We start from the raw sequence: 9,104 nt of genomic DNA, 5'->3' as shown, positions 1-9,104 counted from the left end.
CTGAGAAGCACCTGAAAAAATGTTCAACATCCTTAATCATCAGGGAAATGCAAATCAAAACAACCCTTATATTCCACCTCACATCAGTCAGAATGGCTAAGATCAAAAATTCATGTGACAGCATTTGCCTGGGAAGATTTGGAGAAAAAAGAATACTCCTCCATTCCGTGTGGAATTGCAAGCTTATACAACCACTCTGGAAATCAGTCTGGCAGTTCCTCAGAAAATTGGATATAGTACTATATGAGGATCCAGCAATACCTCTCCTGGTCATATATCCAGAAGATGTTCCAACTGTTAATAAGAACACATGCTCCACTATTTTCATAGCAGCCTTATTTATAATAGCCAGAAGCTGGAAAGAACCCTGATGTCCCTCAACAGAGGAATGGATACAGAAACTGTGGTATATTTACACAATGGAGTACTACTCAGCTATTAAAAACAATGAATTTTGAAATTCTTAGGCAAATGGATGGATCTGGAGGGCATCATCCTGAGTGAGGTAATCCAATTACAGAAGAACTCACATGATATGCTCTCACTTATAAGTAGATTTTAGCCGGGAAACTGAGAATCCCCAAGATGCAACTTGAAAAACATATGAAACTCAAGAAGAAGGAAGAGCAAAGTGTGGACAATTATCCCCTTCTTAGAATTGGGAACAAAACACCCATGGAAGGAGTTAAAGAGACCTAATTTGGAGCTGATACCAAAGGATGGACCATCCAAACACTTTTCCACCCGGGGTCTATCCCATAATCTGCCACTAAACGCAGACACTATTGCATATGCCAGCAAGATTTTGCTGAAGGGATCCTGATATAGCTGTCTCTTGTGAGGCTAAGTCAGTGCCTGGCAAACACAGAAGTGGATTCTTACAGTCAGCTATTGGATAGAACACAGGGCCCCCAATGGAGGAGCTAGAGAAAGTGCCCAAGGAGCTGAAGTGATCTGCAACCCTATAGGTAGAACAACAATATGAAGTAACCAGTACCCCCCAGAGCTTGTGTCTCTAGCTGCAGTTTTAGCAGAAGATGGCCTAGTCAGCCATCATTGGGAAGAGAGGCCCCTTGGTCTTGCAAATTTTATATGCCCAATACAGGGAAACAACAGGGCCAAGAAGTGGGAGTTGGTGGGTAGGGGAGTGGGGGTGGGAGAGGTTACAGGGGACTTTCAGGATAGCACTTGAAATGTAAATGAAGTAAATGCCTAATAAAAAATTGGAGGAAAAAAAAATAGACACCTTTGCTGCAGATGAACGTTTTTATACAAGGTAACCTTGGTGAAATAAGAAAGTACACTAAGGCGTGCACTCGGGAGGCAGAGGCAGGCGGATTTCTGAGTTCGAGGCCAGCCTGGTCTACAAAGTGAGTTCCAGGACAGCCAGGGCTATACAGANGCAGGCGGATTTCTGAGTTCGAGGCCAGCCTGGTCTACAAAGTGAGTTCCAGGACAGCCAGGGCTATACAGAGAAACCCTGTCTCGGAAAACCAAAAAAAAAAAAAAAGAAAGAAAGAAAAAAAAGAAAGTACACTAAGGTGAGAAAGACTGGACCTCTGTCCAAAAAGGGATTTTTATCTTCCTTTTCAGGACATAGAGGCTTACACAGCTTTGGTTTCTGTCAAGATATACAATTAAGAGTGGGTCCATTATTGAGAACTTAACAGTTTCTCCAGACACAATGACTGCCCTTTTTTTCTATCTGCATTTTTTTTTATGTCTTTAGCTTTCCGTTTTATAATTTCTATTTGGATTCTTTTTGTAACTTTTTCACTTTCAGAAGATATCACATTTGTTTTGAACAGAATTCAGAATTGTGTATGATATCATTTTTATAATAGTTTAAAATTTTAAATTAATTTTTTCTTTATGGTTAATTTAAAAATATTAGTATATAATTTTTCTTCTTTCTTATCTCTGACCAGTCACACTTTCTCTGCTTCCTCTCAAATTCACAGGTTTTTAAATGGTCAAGAACGCATATACAAATGAATAAATATATAATTACAACCAGAAAAAAATTAGTCTAGATGTTCTTTAAAAATGAATAAATTGGGTACTCTGTGACCCAATTTCAGCACTGATATGTGACACTATTCCTTTGGAAACAATGACAATCATCTAGCTACCACAGATAAAGAACCAAGGAAAACCAAAGTTGGGAATCAATAAAGTCCAACTTGGTGAACCAGTGAGATTTCTGTTAGGGTTTTTCTTTAGGGATGTTTTCTCTGCACGAATGTCTCTGCATAATGTGTGTTCCTGGTGCTGGCAGAGGACATCAGAGGGCATTGGATACCCTGGAGTTGGGGTTACAGATTGAGTGCCCATATGAGGGTGCTAGAAATTGAAAGTAAATCTTTGAAAGAACAGACAGTGTTTTAAAGCACTAACTCATCTCTAAATCCCAGTGGAGCAGTGAGTTTTACTTGGGTGACTTAAAAGAGTGTGGGTGAATGGTTACTGATAGAAGTACAAAGGACTGAATGACATCTGCATCACCATGTGAGGATGCTATCTAATGAAGCTGCAAACTTGGTGATCACTGCACAGCTTGCAGACAGTTCACCTGAGATAGAAAGTGTGTCTTTCAAGTCACTACCTTCTCCAGTCATCTTATCCTGTGTTGTCTGTTTCATGGCTCGTCTGAGTATGTTTGGGGAAGTTCACCTTGTCTGACCGTATCAGCAGTCTTTACTAATTATATATGCTTGAGGCAGGAGTGTACTAGTGAATCTTGCTGTTTTCTAGGAGTTCCTAAAACTATTAAGTCATCTATTTCTGAGCTTCAAGAGCTTCTCTGTAGGATGTACTATCTCAAGTCCCCTCATTAAATTGCTTTACCTCTCTTTTAATGTCCTCTGTTTTAAGGGACTTCCTCGAAGTTGGAAGGTTTAGTCTCAGAGGATGCTGATATACAACATCCCCTCCAGAGCATAACTTCCAAGGTCTTTCCATTTTATCACTTGCCCATCATATTCTAAGATCTTTTGGGTTCAGACTCCATCTTAGAAAACCTGGCCTAAGGTAAGTTAACTAACAGTCTGGTACCTCCACCAGTCTTAAGGTTACTCTCCAACAAGACCTATGTCTATCATCAGTTTCCAAATTACCCTCCAACAAGACTTGCATCTAACACCAGTTTCCAGTTTATCTGATGTCTTAGTCAGGGTTTCTATTCTTGCACAAAGATCATGACCAAGACGCAAGTTGGGAGGAAAGGGTTTATTAATCTGACACTTCAACATTGTTGTTCATCACCAAAGGAAGTTGGGACTGGAACTCAAACAGGTTAGGAAGCAGGAGCTGATGCAGTGGCTATGGAGGGATGTTACTTACTGGCTTGCTTCCCTTGGCTTGCTCTGCTTGCTTTCTTATAGAACCGAAGACTACCAGTGAGGGATGGCACTATACACAGCGGGCCCCCCACCCATTGATCACTAATTGAGAAAATGCCTTACAGCTGGATATCAAGTGGAGATTTCCTCACCTGAAGCTCCTTTCTCTGTGATAACTCCAGCCTGTGTCAAATTGACATATAAAACCAGCCAGTACAATTGACCCCTTGTCAACTTGACACAAAACACATCACTATTAAGCTTCAACCCTTACTTTATTATTCATTCCCAAGATCTAAATAATTTTAAAAGTCCCACAGTCTTTACATATTAAAAGTNCAATCCCTTTAAAATATCCAATATCTTTTAAAATTTAAAGTCTTTTAATAATTCTCTTAACTGTGGGCTCCACTAAAATACCTTCTAACTTCAAGAGGGAAAAATATCAGGACACAGTCACCATCAAAAGCAAACTCCAACTGTCCAATGTCTGGGATCCACTCATAATCTTCTGGATTCCTCCAAGGGCTTGAGTCACTTCTCCAGTTCTGCCCTTTATAGCACACACCTTGTCTTCTAGGCTCCAGATGCCTGTACTTCACTGCTGCTGCTGTTCTTGGTGGTCATCTCATGGTGCTGGCATCTCCAAAACACTGCAACTAGGCTTCACCAATAGCCTCTCATAGGTTCCCTTCATGGTTCATGACCCCTTCAGTCCTGGGCCATTTGCAACTGAGGTTGAACCTTCACCAATGGCCTTCCATGGCTGCTCACAGTGCCAAGCCTCAGCTTCTCTTTATGATCCCTTCATGCCTTCAAAACCAGTACCACCTGGGTGACTCTCACATTATCAAGTCCCACTCTAGCAAGAGGTACAACCTTGGCTATCTCTGGAACACAGCTTCTTTGTGCTCTCAGAAAATACTTCCCAGAAGATTTCACCTCAATGATGTTGGTCTTTTCTTATCACCACTAATTTTTTAGCTCTAGCTAACCAGCCTCAATAGTTCCAGTAATGTAAGAGTTTTACTTTAGTAGTTCTAGTATCTTGTTAATCACAGCTGATTCTTCAGCCCCAGCTAAACAAAACCACAGAATCTTCACAATCAAAATAGCAACAGCCCTGGTAAGAGTCTTTAATTTTCCCTCTGAAATTTCACAAGGCAGGCTTCCATTGTTTGCCCTGTTCTCAACATTATCTTTCAAGCTCCTAGAGAACATCCCACAGAGCTCTTAATATCCCAATGGCTCTTCTAGCTCAAAGTTCCAAAGTCCTTCCACAGTCCTGACCAAAAAAAAATTGTAGTGGCTATTCCTGGTGGTCAACTTGACTTTACCTGGGAGTGAACTACAATCCAGAATTGGAAGGCTCACCAGTGATCTTAATCTGGAGGCTGGGAGATACAAGTTTCTGACCTGGATCTTGGCATGGAGATGTTGAGGCATAGTGGCTATGAATCCTAGAAGATTAAGACAGAGATCTCTAAATTCAAAGTCATTCAAAGCAAGTCCAAGATCCAGGCATACACCTTTAATCTGGGCCATATCTTCTGCTGGAAACCTACATAAGGACATTGGAAGAAGGAAGATTCACTCTCTCTTTGTTGCCTGCTTTCTTTATGGAACTGAGCAACTGCTAGATCCTTGGACTTCCATTCACAGATGCTGTTGACCATTGTTGGGGAGTTGGACTATAGACTGTAAGTCATCAACAAATTCTCTTACTATGTAGAGACTAACCATAAGTTCTGTGACTCTAGAGAACCCTATTACACTGTCATCTGTGTTCCTGTGGTTTGTGGAGTGATTCCTAGACCACACTTATACTTTCTGAGTACTTATACATTCCCAGGAGAATAAATCACATGGTTTCCCAAGCATCTTTATATTCTAAAATTCATCATAAATAAAATGAGAAGTTTCAGCAGGGATGTTTACATGAGTTTCCATTAAAACTAGTATTTAAGTAAACATTCATTATCTGTAACTAGCTTCACATGTTCATTAAAAGTGCAAAAACAGTAATTCTTATGTCATAAGTTAGCACAGTTTTGTCAAGAGGCAAATCATTTACCTTGTGTCTCATTAGTTTTTAAGTTTTGCATAGATAAATCCAGTCAATATTTTAATTTCTGTTCTTGCACCTACAATAAAATTGTCCATTCCCAGCTTATGACCATTAGTTATCAGATAATGGTTTCACAGCTAGACTAAAAGGAATGTTTTCCCTGATCATAAATTTGTTCCAAGCCTGTTTTCTACAATTAGTTTGTGACACAGGAAGGGCTACAGAAGTCTAGTTGCTGCTTTTTATATAAAAAGCTCAAAATTACTTGTATAAATTTAGAGATTCTATAGAATCAGTATTAGGAATTAGCATATCATTAATTCATCTACATGGCGTTACTACAAGAAAGTATATCTTCATTGATCTGCAATGAATCTGTCCAATAGTGTGGGCTAATGCCTAGAGATCACTATACTATTTAATAATGACAGTAAATATGTAACTATAACAAGAATCAATTCTGAGATGAGATCTTTACCTGCCTTGTAATTTGGAGTTCACCTATCACAGATGATGCAGATGGGCCATCTCCAGAAAGGTCACTTGCATGTCTTTAGCTTTTGCTAGGTGGTTCTGAACACAGCAAGAGATCAGAAAGAACTAAGAATGGGTAAGTTTATTAGCAAGTCTCAGAGGCTGAAAACATTTTAGGCCTAGATTAGATCATGGCAAGGCTAGAAGCTTCCAGGTCTAGACCTAAGTTGGCACATAGAGGCAGTAAGCTTCATAGTTCACTATTATTACCAGGAGAATAAAAGTTACTTTTACATACTATAGAATTTTTGTGGGCTTTTTCTTTCATGATGAATTTTATTTTATGTCTGTGATTTTAGCACTAGGTAAAGTATTTGTTAAATTGAATGCATTGGTGAGGAATTTCCAATGAGTGGCAAGACATGGGAATTATATATGATATACCTTTTTATGTGTTAAGGTTCAACCCTGGTTCAAGCGACTGTGGTATCTATTTCATGTATCAAAGTGGACCTGGCATCCAGGTTCTTGCAGCAATTCTTCTGCTTCTACCTGTTACAGACCATTTTTGGCATACCCTGCCCTCCACCCTCAACTAGAGGCTAGACTGCCCTTCTGCAGAGGCTCTTCCCTACATAATCCATTTTGGTTACACACCCATTTCGTTTCCTTTTGTACCTTTCACTTTCTGGCTGCTCTACTTGGTTCCCTCAACTTCCTCTCCCACTCTACAACATGGTTCAGGGGTATGAGCATTCTGGACACCCCCAGATGTGTCTGTCTCCCTCTGGCTAAGCTCTCTCACAAACCAATACTAAACTCTCTTCTCCACCATATCTAGGTTTGGTCACACCCTTTACTTCTTTAAAATTAAAAAAATTTAAAAAAGTTTTTTCCCCACTTATCTGGTGCCAAAACCCAGGAATGACTCCCTCCTCAAGGAACTCATGTACTCTGAACAAAACTTCTGATCTGACTCTTAACTAATCTTTTAAGACTATTGTATGAACAGTTTTTATTTCTGTATTGATTTGTGAACTCATTGGGTGTGGTTAAAAAAATCTGTAAAATTTAGCTTTAAACTTACAGCAAACAACTTATAATTAAATACTATACATATAAATTTTAATTTGTGACAATATCTTATTTATGTAATTCAACTTTTATCTAGAATATACTGTATATATAACTTAGATTTAACTCTTCTTTAGGAAAACAGATATTTTAAACTGCAACCATATTGCTTTCCTCCATCTTGGCTGATTACCTTCAAGATCTCAGTATCCACATAACTGGCAGCCATCTTTACTAAAGGTAAAGAGTATCTGCCATTTGACTTCATCATCTTAAGATGACCATATGGCATAAAGCAACAATTATAAAACTTCTTAGTCCACTGAGCCCTTAGTTTATTATGGTATCTCCTTTCAGACTTGTTGGGGGGAGGGGAACATGAGTCGATCCATAAACCACACAAACACCAATCTCAGTCAGACAAAAATGGTTTATTGACTGCACATCTTAATACTGATCAGATCAGGGACATAGTTCAGTGGGGGCTGAGGCTATGACAACAAACATTTCTCAGGGGAGGCTTATAAAGGAAAACACCACAAAACCCACAATGAGCTCATAAGAAGGTACAGGAAGTGCTGCCTGGTGCTCAGCTCTGACTCAAGTTATTTTAGACATAAGAGTTCATATGAACCTTTAATTTGATGGGTCCTATGAAAAGCTTTGTGGAATTTCTTAAAATTAACAAACCTTAGTCAGCATAACCTTGCTGAGTCAAGTTATTTTTTCTGCATCAATAACTGCTAGGCATATTACAATAACAATGTGAAATAACTGGCAAGCATGTAAGAAAATGGCTACAATTGTGCTGGAGGGGGTGGGGCAGATCTCAACAAGACTAAGAAAGCAACAACAAATGTCAAATATTGTGGGTTAGTATGGATTTTTGTATGATGATAATTTACAACATACAATATATGTGATTCAACTTTGATTTACAGCATACTTCATATGGGGATAAACTTTTTAGTTATAAATGTCTGTTTAGATTTTAAAAAGCTGATTTATGACATATGTCTAACTACTTATGTCTTTGATAACTGTTTAATAACAAGCTGCTAGAAAATTTAGAAAGGTAACATGTTTGATAAGTATGATATATTTGATAAATATTTGTTTGACAAATAAGGTGTATTTGATAAATTTATTAATAAAGACTTATAAATTCCTAAGTTCTACTCAGGTTCATAGTGATATTTGTCTAGCTTCTCTGTCTTTGATCACTCTAAGCTTTAGCTATTTGGATGAATGGTATCATATAAAACCAAACTGTAATATTCTATAAGGGTGTGTCTGGTATCCCAAGAAAATTCTTTTCCCAAGAAAATACTTTTTAGACAAAAGTCCCCATTTGCTCAGGGCCTTGGGTAAAGTATCTGCTTCCTAAAAAAGTGAGGCATTCTCCTTATTTCTGGGAAGAGGAACTTGAGGTCCTTCCATCAAGGTAAGACTGCGGAGCCTATTAACTTGTCAAGGTCAGTGCTAGCCTCTAGACTCCCTCAGTACCTGCTTATAAGCCCCACCCCAGTTTACAGCATTGGCACTTTGAAATAACCTCTTTCCATTTTCAACCAAGGAGTGACTATTTTTTTTTTCTGTGTCCTTTTTCAGGATCAGTAAAGACATCAGTCTCCTATGGATCTTATCCATGATTAAGAGTTTTGTTTTGGTACTAAAAAAGCTTCAATTCAAAATTGTTATTTTCAATGAGCAAACTAAATAGGAGTAAACCTGAAAAATTCTAAACTTATACAACCTACTAAGTAGCTGTTAAGGATAATTAAGACATGAAAGGGAATGGTCAGTCACTATATGTGATGATTTATATATGCTTGGCCCAGACAGTGGTACTAGTAGAAGGTGTGGCCTTGTTGGAGTAGGTGTGTTACAGTGGGTGTGGGCTAAAGACCCTCACCTTAGCTGCCTGGAGATCAGCTAATATGGACTGAACCTCTGAACCTGTAAGCCAGCCCCAATTAAATGTTGTCCTTTTCCGCAACTCTATGGGTGGAACAACATTATGAACTAACCAGTACCCCGGAGCTCTTTTTTTTTTTAAATTTATTTTTTTATTAGGTATTTTCCTCGTTTACATTTTCAATGCTATCCCAAAAGTCCCCCATACCCACCCCCCCAACCCCCTACCC

General features: G+C 38.7%; 1 protein-coding gene across 1 annotated transcript in view; it reads right to left on the bottom strand.

Annotated features, from left to right (window-relative positions):
• Nucleotides 1-5,958, bottom strand: part of LOC110283712 (zinc finger protein 54) — a 26,824-nt gene extending 20,866 nt beyond the window's left edge. The window contains exon 1 of the mRNA XM_029471121.1: nucleotides 5,888-5,958. The gene's annotated coding sequence lies outside the window, so the exon portion shown is untranslated. The remainder of the gene's footprint in view (nucleotides 1-5,887) is intronic.
• Between the last annotated feature and the right edge of the window lie 3,146 nt (nucleotides 5,959-9,104).

This window comes from Mus caroli, chromosome 17, assembly GCF_900094665.2.
Source record: "Mus caroli chromosome 17, CAROLI_EIJ_v1.1, whole genome shotgun sequence".
NCBI classification, from domain to species: domain Eukaryota; kingdom Metazoa; phylum Chordata; class Mammalia; order Rodentia; family Muridae; genus Mus; species Mus caroli.
Note: the sequence above shows the minus strand (reverse complement) of the source record. Positions and strands in the feature narration are given on the sequence as shown.